A 12696-nucleotide genomic window follows, 5' to 3' on the forward strand; every position below is an offset into this window, starting at 1 on the left:
GACTCCAAACGGGGATAATTCCCAGGGGTGCCAAAAAAGAATGTTGGCAGCTGAGTTCCTTCTGAAACCGGTCCTAAATTCCTTACCCAGCAAAGCTGTCTCTTGACAGAAATGCACAGACACCCATGCCAGGTACTTTGTCAGGCAGACATAATTTGTGGAGTAACAATTCATCAAACCTGTTCATAATGAGCTCAAAGCTGATTACATTTCCCAGCCTACCTGCCAGTTGCTTGTTGTGAGGGTGGCATTCACTGTTCAAAATGGCTAATGAGAACAGCTTGCTAATTTTCTTATCTGGCATGTTTCAGTACAGGACAAAGCAAGAGTGAAACACCATCCCCTGCATCATTAGGAAAGATGTAGTCAGGAAATACTTTCATAATTCATTCTAAATTATAGGGAAGTCACTTTAATTTTGGGAGAAGGCAGCATAATAGAACCAGTTAATGATTACCTCACCTGCCTTACAGTTGTTCAATAATGTACTGTTTTCCTGCTCTATAAACTACATTTTAATTCCTGCCTAATGAAAGAACTTGAATTTTTCTTACCTTTTGCAATGAGGCAAGAAGGTTGTGTTTTCACTCCATATATCTCAATTTCACGTCTCCCTTACACTGAAAATTTTGCTGTATTTGGTTTTGAGCTATACCAGAGTGGATTGGAATACATTAAAAGTGATAAAGAGATGTCACTGCATCACATAAACTATACTCATCAATCATACAGGGTTCAGCTGTGTTGTCAGTGCTCAGTCCTGAGTCAGAGGTGGATAAAATCTTCCCCCAGCTCTGACAAGTGTGGAGGTATCACTTGTTGAAGTGTCACCGACACCTTGCCCACTGTGCTGCCTCTAGACTGGGAGCTCTCATCATTTGCATCCCTCCTCAGCTCAGAGCCATGGCAGTCACTCTACTCCAGCTGTCCTTGGCTGGTCTAGAGCTGTACTGATGATATGTGTCAAAGGGTTTACAGGTCCCACGTGGCTCAGAATCCTCTGTGCCTCCCTGCAGCCACCATCAGGCAAAATTAAAAGCATTCAGGCAGCAACTGGGTGCATAGAGTAAGTTTGTATTCATGCTGCCCTGGTAGGATCTCTTATCCACAGCTTGCTGTCAGGGGCTTCTCAGTCAGAAGCCATGGAGTTTTTTATTATGAAACCTCTCTTTTCTATGAATTTGTCTGATTGTTTTTATGTATTTTTTCTGTACTTTTATGCAGCAATGAGCTCACAAATTTAATTATACTGGATTGTTTGACCTTGTGACAGTTTTAAATGTCTGTTATATGATTCTTTTGTTGGAGGGCTCTCAGGCCTCAATTATTCCTTTATCACCCATTTCTCCCATTCCTTTTTAAATTTCTCTCTGCTATATATTTACCTACTTGGAGGATATTGTTCTCTTTCCATATGGTCCTGTTTTCTTTCCAGAGCAATGATCAAACTTGCTGCTCCTCTCCGCATGCGTGTAGTCTTTAGTGGAGGCCCTGGGATTTACTGCAGAAAATCTGATGAAAATTTGATTCTCTGGCTGAATATTTATTCTCTCTTTAGGACAATCAAAAGAACAGGAATTGGCTACTGAGCTCTTTGCTGCGAGCCCCTGCTCCTGTGGTACTGAGCAGTGTCCCCAGGAGGAGATCCACACTTGGCAGCCTGGATGATGCTCCAGTCCATCAGCAGCTCCTGAAAGCACTCTGACTGGGACAGAAAGCAACTCCAGTGGGAAAGCAGCTCCTCCTGTTCTCACTGACTCTCACAAGAGCTACCCTCTTGCCAGAGTTAACTTGGCACACCCTGTTTGGAAGGCTGATCAGAGGTCAGAAGGTGGACAGATGTGAATGATGGGGAAGATTGCCACAGGAACGATGGGAGCAGCATCCAGCGGCCTCGGAGCTGCTGCGGAGGATTCAGTCCTGCAGACCGATGTGCCAGCGAGGGCTGAGCAACACCCAGAGGTGCAAAGCATCAGATGGCATCACCCAGGGCAGAACTGCTTGCACAGTGTCATCACAGTGTGATGGGGCAGGGCTTGCCAGCTCCCCACTGCATGCAGGAGCCAAAGCACAGGCACAGTGGGTTCCTTTCTGTTCCTGCCAAGATGAGACAGGTTTAGAAGCAGAAAATTGTCTCAATACTTTATGGGCCATTACCGCAGCTTCTGGAAACAAACTGACTTCCCAAGAAGGCTTTAGATGCTTTAATAGTCTTAAGTACAGAAGCACAGTGAGGCCATCACCAGCTGTTGTCTATGGGAACCTTCTCCCATCACTGGATATCTGCTCTGCACCTGAGCCCTGCTGCTGGAGAAGGTGGGTGCTCCACGTGCAGGGAGGAGTGCACCAAGCAATGGTGGTTTAGAGATCCTGTCCAATATCTGAATGTTAAATTATACCAGTACCTCAGTGCCATTAAAAACTGAATTAACTCTCATTATTGAATTGTACATTCTGTGAATATTATTTGACACATATGGTCATGGGCAGTTATCTTTTATTGTTATTGTAAAGGCTAAAGGTATCTATCCTGTTCATTGTAATGATACTCTCAGATCAGTGATGGTAATGAAAGAGATTTTAATTATGTCAGGCTTTAATGCAATAACTGTCCTAAAATAACTGTCCTAATAACTGTCCCCGTCTGTGCCCAGCCCTTTCTGAGAGGAGGAAAAAAAGAAGAGATTGAGGGCACAGGTGGAGGTAAAGGAACAGACACAGAAAAGTACTTGACCATGGAGTACCTCCCTCTCCCATCTGCTCTCCCAGCAGAAACAAAGACGAATCATTTCACTCCAAAAGTGGTGGATGGAGGGATAAATAAGGGTGAAGGCACAGTGATGTAAGCTGTATGCTCAGCAGAGCAGGAGCCTTCAACAGACACTCAGCTGCTCTGCTGCTCTGCAAGGCACTGTTCAGACATTTTTTGCAGCAGGTACAACGTCACTGCATGGGGTGGGAAAGCTGGGGAAAGGTACTCTGGTCTCAGAGGTGAGAAGGGGTGGCCAGAGGAGTAGGACTGATGGCCTGGACAGAGGGGAGTTATTTGTGAATTAAAATCAGCAGATGGAATCAATAATAGGTGCATCTTTGCACCTATTATATATTATATATATGTAATAGGTGGCCTACTAATATGTGACCCCTGCCCCTTGCTGGCTGTCTGGCAGCAGATCCAAGAAAAGAGATATCTGTGCTCCTGCAAGCAGGACCTGGGACCTCTGGCATGTGCTTTCCCAAGCAGCTGGCTCTGCAGCTCTTGCCATAGTGCCTTGTAAAAGTGACACAGCAAATCCTCACCTTCCAATGTCCCACTAACCCTGCAGCACTTCTGATGCACTGGCCCACAGAAAAGGCAATGATCCTCCAAGATGCTAGCTTTTGTAGCTCAAATAATTGAAAAAAGAATCAGTCCTTGGAGAAGTCAAACAAAAACTTAACATTTCCAAAAGAACTGCCTGCCTAAAATGTCGTTCCTGTAGCAACAGGAATGCCTTGGAAAGACTGTAATTTGATAAAATGTGGGAAAAACAAGTTTCATGCACCTCTTGCTAAATTTCTTATGTGTTCACTTGCTTCAGCTGATCACTCCAATACTTGAGAATCTTTTCTTGAAAGACATTGCTGTTGTTCTGAACTTTGTGACCTAGAAATACAAACAGCTGGTATGATTCTCCTCACTGAAAGTTGCTCAAAATGTCTCTCAAAGTTGCCTGCACACTGCAAGGCCTCTTTTCTGCCAGTGTCTCCTGGTTCTCTTCCTTGAGTCCTTGTCTTTAAACAGCCACTACACTGCTATTTGCTTTTTATCCATTCCTTTGAGAAAAAAAATGAGTATTCAAACAAAATTTTCTGAGGAATGAAAAATGGAAGTGAAAAAAAGGACCTTGTCATGAGGAAAAAATAACCTTGCATTGAAAAATAAAATGAGTTTCATAGATGGGGATGTGAAGACTTAAGAGGGACTTTTAGAAATTTGCACATACAGCAGTAGCCTGTATGAGGCTTTAAGCAGAAATACATCAGTGTGATGGGTATGAAAAAGATCTCACACAAGACACTTCTGATGCAAGGGAAGACTTAACTGCTGTTTGGATTTTCTTTTCCTTTGTGGATTCTTTTTTTTTCTTAGAAAGTGTAGGACTATGTAAGTATATATAATAATTTGTTTGTATCCTATGGATTCATCTAAGTTTGTTTTGCTCCTCCATGCTATTGGGATTATATGAGGGATCTGCCCAGGGTTTTTTTGGATTGCTCAGTCATACACACAATTCATTAGCCTCACAAATTAAATATGGTCACTATTTATCTTGTACCTTGGGTCCAAAATAATTTTTTTAGCAGCAAGTAGCAAAATACTTTTTTTCCCCCTCTTTTCATTAGCCCAGTTTCTTCCTTCAAAGGACCTATTTTTTTTTTTTTTTTCATTTGTTTGTTTTGGGGTTTTTTTGTTGTTGTTTTTTTGGGTTTTTTTTTTGAGAAACTAGGAATCTATTTGATACTTTTGTGCCTATTGATGTAAAAATCAAATCCTGAAGAAAAGTCTGAGGAAGCTCTTTCAGTGGCCCTTCTTTCCCTTGGAGCCATGTGGTGGTGGCTGGCACCTGCCTGATACACAGTCCAAGCTGTGTGAGCTGGAAAGGGCTATCTTTGTGCTTAAATGTTTCTCCCAGGTTCACAAAGACTATAATTGATTATATTCATGTGTAGATGAAAAGCCATACCTTTTCCCACTACTTTCCTTGCACTATTACTTAGGAATGAACATCCATCCACAGCTGAGCAGCAAAACATCCTGGAAATACCCACAGATGTGGCTGTGGAAGGAACCCACAGGGCTGATGGAAGGAAGAATGTGGACCTGCCCCAGAAAAGGACAAAGTCCCCTTTATTCTGTTTCTACTGAGTGAAGACAAGCAAAGAGAATTCAACCCTCTGACAGCCACACAAAGTCCTGAACCAAAAAAGCATGGGGACCACACTGGAATACCATAAATGTGCTCCAGGGATGATTTAGTGCGTGGTGGTGATCTTGTAGAAAGCCTCACATCATCACATACTGCCTAGAGAAAATGTACACCATCTAACCACCGAGCAATTTGTGCTTTCCTGCCTAAGTCATCCCCCAAACAAATATATTGAGACCAATTAATTATTCTAAGTATGAAAGATTATCCTTAATACTGTGTAATTCTAACTCCGGAATGAATCAGTAAAAGGAATTAAATTATTCCTGCACGTAATTACATGGATTCAATGCAATTACATAGTAAAGTTGACAGTTGTCACTTAATTTATTGTTCTTTAAATGATTGTGTGTGTTTCTCTAGTTCTTTGGAGGGCATGAAAGAGAATTACTTGGAAATGGAAACTGCTTGGCAAAGTGTTTTTGGAAGAGAGTTGCAGGAGCTACTGCAAACTCAGCAAATGTTTTGTGTAAGGGACAGAAGGATCTATAGGATGTTTAAAGGAATGATTCCTTCAATCCAGTTCTCTTAAACTTGGCTTCAAGTTTGAACTCTTTGATCTGAGTCTTTACTTTTCTGTTTTCTTTGATCATGAGCCACAGACAGATGGGCCTGCACTCATTGTAAAAGCTCAGTGAACATGATTTTAAGTGCTGTTGCAAAATGTTGAGGTAACAGGCACTGCTGGGAAAGCTGCTCTGGCAAGCTGGTGTCATGTGAGGCACCTCTGAATCATGCTTTGCATGTAAAACCAATTGATTGTGTTGGCAAATGGAAAAAAATTAGCTCTCTGGGTGCTAAAAAGTAAAATTTTTTCCAGGTTCTTGGGTAGAAACTCAGTGTTTCAGTGGCAGGTCCTTTACACTGGATATCAGCCCCTACTGCTGCTCTTCAGTTCCTGGAGACAGGGCACCTTGAGACTGACACTTTGGACTTGATTCTCATGCTTGCTAGGGGAGTGGCACAAAAAGAAACCAACATCAGCCCTGAAAATAACTCACTTTCATACATTTCTGCCTTTCCTTGGTTTCTAGTCAAGCTGCATCTTCAGTGCTGGAAAACTGGCATAACCAAAGTCAGTGCAGTGAAATCCTAGGATATCTCTTATTATATACATAAAATGCAAGAAAAAAAAATTAAACATGGGGAAAAAAAAATCTTTATGTCCAAATTAAAATTAAATGCATCATGTCAGGGCTGTGCTGCAATAATCTGCAACCATATTGAATTAAGTGGTCTAAATTCTGTCTCCTGGTTCAAACACCAGACAAAACTTTCAATAGTCTCAATGATATGAAAGCAAGAAGGTTTAGGTCTCCAGGAAGTAGCTAAGGACAAGCTCATCCTTGAGAAAGAGCCTCTAAAGCCAATGATCTAATTTGGTGATAAGTAGGTTCTGCTCTGTCTTTAATGCAAGGACAGAGTGGAAAGCCTGTTTATGACTTTGATATCTGTCTCAGAGTTTAAAGATCTCAGCCGAATTTTCTTGTTCTCTAGCCATTAAAATAATTATTTTAGCATTTTCCTTCTATTATTTCTCTTGCCCTCGGAGCTCCACTGAGAGTGGCAGGGAACTGAAGAGTGGGGAGAGTGGGAATGCATGTTTTGTTTGATACAACAGCACAAAGAAGACAGCTCTTGTTCCTGCTCTACGTGTATGCACAAAGGATTCAAAAGCCATAGAGTGACAGCTATTTCAGCATCTTTTAAAATGCAGATTGAATTATTGGGATGATTCCTCTGTATAAGAAATTTCTGACCTACCCTTGGCACTCTTTCACTGGAAATCAGAGATAAGAAGGATTTATTGGCTTCACAAGCAGTTCAGAAAGATTGTTTTTGCTTACAATATGCCATAGTTTATAATACTTCAACTTTTTTGTAGCTGAAGTCTAGATCTCTATCAGTTTTACCTATGTATATTGTTTATTCTTGTGATGAATTTGGGTAGGGAGCCAGTGTTTTAAATTCTATTTAGTTCCTGCAAAGATGTAGGCAGCCAGTCACCTTTTCAGAGATCCACACCTACTTCAGTCAGTGTCAATGAACAGTCACTTTCCACACATCTCTGAAATTCATTTGGATGATTCTCAGCCTTTTTAAGCACTAATATTCTTTAAAAAATGCACAGTTATATGCCCAGTTAGGTATGCTTAAAAGTGACCTATCCTCAAGTCACTATAATATGGCAGATCTACTTTAGTGCACTTATACTTCAGAAATTACTGTGGTTTGTGCTACTAGCTTGTTCCTTTTTGTATCCCAGCCTCCTCTCCTCTCTGGTCTTCAGTACTAAGTGGTAAGTCAAATTCAACTTATCAGCAAAGAAGCTCAGTCACCATGAGACCACCTGCTTTCTGCAGGTGCTGATTACCTATCTCAGTCTCACAGAGACCACTGACCTTATACTTTTTTCTTTTCCCCTCATCTAGCTCTGCTCCACTGGAATCACCGCTCTTTTCCTCTCAAACTGATGAATGGATTAAAACAATTACGTGAAACTCCAGCAATTGCACTTTGTCCAGACTGAGCTTCAAATTTCTTATATCACAAAAAAACCAACTCAAAACCCTAATCAATCAAGAAACCAGAACACAAAACAAAAAAAACCCTCCAGACAAGATTTCTGGGCACATCAGCTGTTCAAAAGTGCAACAGTTAAGCAATAAAAGGCATTGCATCTTCTATTACACTTGCTTTCTCTTGCCTTTACACTGCTGTGAAAGCAGCAGATACCACGCCTTGTGTCACATACACCTGCTGACCTGAACTCCCTGTTTTGAGCTCAGTTTCACTTAGACTTTTGGAGTGTTAAAAACACTGAAAACTTATTCCTAGCTTTGTTAAGAGTATATTTTGAGCTTGTATTAGGACCATATATTTCCTTTTATCTTGTGCATGCTTACTACAATATAGCACTTTCCAGTTCCTGTGACACAAATTCACCATTCATACCATTATGCTCTTTGAGGAAGGGCATTTTCTCCTCCTGTTTTCCTTGTTTTCTTATTCTTCACAGAAATCTTACTTTCCAGTCTTTCAAAAGCTGTTTTGCATGTGCTGGGCTAATCATATGTGATATGCATGCAGTTTCTGCTTTTTGTTTTCTGGCACTTTTCTGGAACTATTTTGCTGTATCACAATGGGGTTCACTGTTTCATTCCCATTGTGCTGAACTGATGCAAGTCCTTGCATTGACTCAGAGCACCTTTTTTATTGAAAATATGAGTGTGACATACAAATTAAAGAGATGAGCGAGACAAGTAAACAGGGAATACACAAGGAAGGCTTGCACTTAGTAATTTTTCAATGCAAATGACTGTATCTGAACTGTGCTACTGCATTATAACAATCATCTTCTAAGACAGGTGCCTCAGTAAAAAAAAGGTTAAAATTACATAAAATTTTACCAGCAGAATAAGGTAAAGATTTGACCACTCAGTTTTGAGGACCTGAGTTCCTGGTAAGATCCCAAACCAGGCCCACTTTCTGCCTGTGCTTCAGTGTCCCTGCACCCAGTCAAGGGCTGTGCAGCCACCCCAGGAGTGAGTGGGTAGAAGCTGCTCTCAGGAGCAGGGTGACTAAAAGGCAAGATCAGGAAAGAGACACCCACACTTTTCTTCTTGGCTGAATGCAGAGGGAAAACAACCACCTAGATGATTATGGCCCGCAATTCTTTTGTGTTCCTTCTGACTCACCTGTGTATTGGCAACCAGGGAAAAAAAAACACTGCAATTTTATTTCAGATATAAATTATTCTGCTTGCTGTCAGTGGCATAATACCAACATAAAAGGGATTTTTAGGGAATCAATATTCTTGTGGGTGTTTGAAATACAGGTCTGTAATAATTAAGAGATAACAGCGACTGCTGCTGGTGTTGTGGTGGAGGGTAAATTTCTGGTTTTGAGTTAGACCCTAAAAACAAAATGGACAGAGAACAAAATGGGAACAGAAGTTCCTGTTAGGACTTTGATTTTTCTGCAAGTTAGTATTTACTATAGCTATGCTTTGTAGAAAAGAGTGAGAAGGTTTTCTGACCAACTAAAGTTTGCAAGAATTTACTTGCTTACTCCAGCAAAATCAGCATCAGGGCCTCCCATGTGCATCTACACCATGCAATGTGAGCTGGACTGTATTCAGTACTTCTCCTCCTAGACCACATGATATCATAGGTGATTTCATGAGAAGAATATTAAAGGAATTGTAGTTATTGCTTCCTGTGGCTTCAGTCCCTTTCCTTCACAAAACCTTATTTCCCCACAGTCACTTCCAGATTGGAGTTCATCACTACAATCATCCCTAATGCTCTCAACCGCTCCAGTTTCTGAAATTAAAATATTCTTAGTTCGTCTGCATCATAAAATCACCTGCCACAGACTCTGCTTGCCTGTCTGTAGCCTTTCACATTTGCATAGCAGGGACACATGGTTAGCAAGGAAAACTAGCAATGCTCTAATTCAGTGACTGTCAGAGGCTGTAAAGCAACTGAAAGTTTTAAACCACCAGAAAGAAAATCTTTCTGCACAATAATCTTTAGGCTGTGGTTCTGCAGACACGCCAAAAAGGTGTATAAACACCCTATTCGAGCAACTAGGGATACATCACCTTAACAATATTAAAGAGTCAGTAAATCTCTTTTTTAAAGGCATGTATGTTTAAGAAGTGAATTCTCAATGGAAATAAACATTAGTCTCACTGTACTCCTTGCCAATTGTGTAAATTATGTAACACCAGCTATATCAAAGGTCTGAGGTACATCAGCATTAATGAATGCACAGTGGAGTTTTACACTAATTAATTTATCTTGTCAGATTGTGACAAAGTACTTTCCAATAAAATTTGCCGAGTCACAACCCCTGATCAGCCACCAGACAGCAATTAACAAGATGCTTCAATGATTTTACTGTAATTGCTCATTGCAACTCCAAAAGAAAGTCTGGAGTATCGGAATAGACCAGCAAAAGTAGAAGAAAAATGGACTTAAAATAGTTAGGAATATCTGAACAATTTTGAAATTTAAAAAAAAAATCTTAGAAAAAATTTGAAAATTTTGTAAACTACCTTTCTTTTCAAGCAGTGACTACACTGACGCAAGGAAGAAATAAAACAGCAGATCTGCTGGATGGATTTGTAACTCCAAACACTGAGGATAGAAAAACCAAATGTATCTTTCCTCACTGCCTACTTTATCACCTGTTTCCTTTACTTGGAGACACTAAGAAATCACAAGTGTTATTTGCCAGATCTCTTTCATATAAATGTAAAATATTTTCTGTCTCATAATTTTCTTTCCAGAACTCCTGATCTGGAAAGCTGGTGACATTTATCTCATGCTTTTATCTAGAACTATATTCTTGGAAGATGAAATATGATTATTCTGAAGATTCAGGACCATTCAACTCTGCCTTCATTTTAATTTCCTTATCCCATTCTCCATTATTCACACTATTTTCCTCTTTTGTGTAAAATGCCTTTTTTTTTTCCCCTAAAGGAAATCTGCAGCTTATTTTCCAGGGAAGCAAAAAAGATTTGCCTTCTATCAGCTTCTAGCAGACACCAGAGAGAGCTGATCCTCAGAAGCTGCTGTTGACCTTGTACATCCAAATAACACACAGTTCAGTAACCATAGGGAGCTCATATAAATGCTGGCACATAAATCAGTATGTTAAATTTAAAGATTGATAAGATGTCAAAACATATATTAAGATATGAGCCTCGAAGGCTGCCTGCACTGATGCAGCTCAGCATCAGCCTGATATTCTACCTTATCCTATAGGTAATAAAAAGACAAGGAGTAAAGCAAGATACTATCACAAAAGCTTTGAGCACAAACCACACAGACTAATGAGAATAATTATCCTGTATCATCTACATTTTATTTGATGAGAGATAGAAGGAAGCTGTAGTTGAGAAGAAACTTATTTTTCCCCTTTTAATTAAAACATCCCCCCAGAGACAATTACATGTACTGTGTCAGAGTAATAATATTAGCTCAAAACAGAGTTATCTCAGTCTTTACAGCTCCTTCACTGTGCTGTTTTTGATGTGAGCTCAGTTGTCTTCAGGATGTGACAATAGACAAGCTTCTTGCCTTCCAAAAAATCAGAAAGAGTTCCCCGGGGACGTTATCATTCAAGGAAGCCTTTGTGAACATGCTCAACTTTCAGTCTCCTTTGGGTTTAAAAATGAGCTAAATATACAAAATATACTCAGGATAGGGAATGATGCAAGTACGTCTTCCTTGAGACCTAAAAAGATAAGAGTGGGGAAAATTTTCACTTTGCCTGAATAAAGGATGGGTTATGCCCAGATCTTTCTGGAAGGTGACATGATTATGGGAAGGTGTCTCCAGCTCTGTGTCAAATCTCATTCTCTTACTGGGCTCACGTTGTCACTGATCTCTGGGTTGGATGTGCCTGATGCATAAGTGCCTGTGAAATGCACTCACAGGCTACACCTCTACAGCTCAGCATCTTTAGAATGTGTGCATGGAGCTTGCGGCTGCCTGACTGGTTCATCTGCATTCTGCTGTGCTGCCTCTTGTGGGCTCAAAACATATCAAAAGGGATGTGCTCAGGAGACAACTCCTGCATTGATCACTGTGAGAGTGCCCACAACGTGAAAAGATATGTGAAAAAGAGCTTTAAGAGTGTGAACATTGAAACTATTGTACTCTTTCAATAACATCTGAACGACTTCTTTCTTAGGGACCAAGAGCATCTGTCAAATGAGCTTCAACATATGAGGCTTTGTTCTGACAGGGCTTTTGCATGTTTATGTAGTATAAAGATAGATACAGGCCATGCTTTTCTGCTTGTTTTAGTTTCAGATTTTGAAAAAATAAAATTTCTAACGAGATTTCTAATGAGTGCTGTGGTTGCCCTTCAAAGATAGATATGTGTGTGTGTGTTTATCATACAGAGCCTGATGTCTCTAGAAAGATTTTATTGCAACTCATCTCCTATCCCTAAATTAACCAGTGGATGCCTGTGATTGCTTTTACCATCTGACAGACTTGCATGCAGAGTGTCTGTCATTCTTTTGTGACTTAAAGTACCCAGAGGCCTCTCCTGTGCCAAGCACACAGTAACAGTGCATAGATATTCATGTACCAAGGGAGAACAGGACGAGAAAATAATTTAGGAGGGTGCAGACACCCATTTTCATTTTCCTCCTGTGTTAAGACATCTCATCTGATGTGTTATTATCAGCAGTCTGCTCTGAAAGGTGTTCTTAATTTGCTTCCAGTTTTCCTGGCACATTTTTTCAGCCAGAGAGTGGGCTACGTGTTTTGCAGCTGCTTGCTAAATAGCTCAGAGCATCAAAGGCAGCTCTGGACACAGAGCATCCCCGGCAGTCTCAGGTGGTTCATGGTGTTTCCCCCTCTGGTGACCCCTGGCAGCAGCTCCTTGCTGGCTCCTGGAGGGTGAGGGCAAATGCTGCCATGGCTCCTCAGCTCCGTGGTGGGACATTCCCCTCCTGAGGCTGCTCAGCTCTTGCACAGCAGCCCTGGGCAATGGGGCAGAGTGCAATGGGGCTCTCTCAGCAGCTGGAGAGGGGGATACTTCCTCCTCTTTCCAAGGTGATGGAGGGAGGGAGGAGAAACTAGACCCATACTTCCACACTTCATGTGTTTGAAATCCCTTTTGCTCCTGGTCACCTTACTTTTCAGTCCTGCTTCCAAACAGACTGGATGATGATGCCCAACATGCCAAAGGATAAGAT

This window comes from Pseudopodoces humilis, chromosome 2 (genome assembly GCF_049639895.1).
Source record: "Pseudopodoces humilis isolate 2021_Gansu_Grassland_sample_001 chromosome 2, ASM4963989v1, whole genome shotgun sequence".
Lineage (NCBI taxonomy): Eukaryota > Metazoa > Chordata > Aves > Passeriformes > Paridae > Pseudopodoces > Pseudopodoces humilis.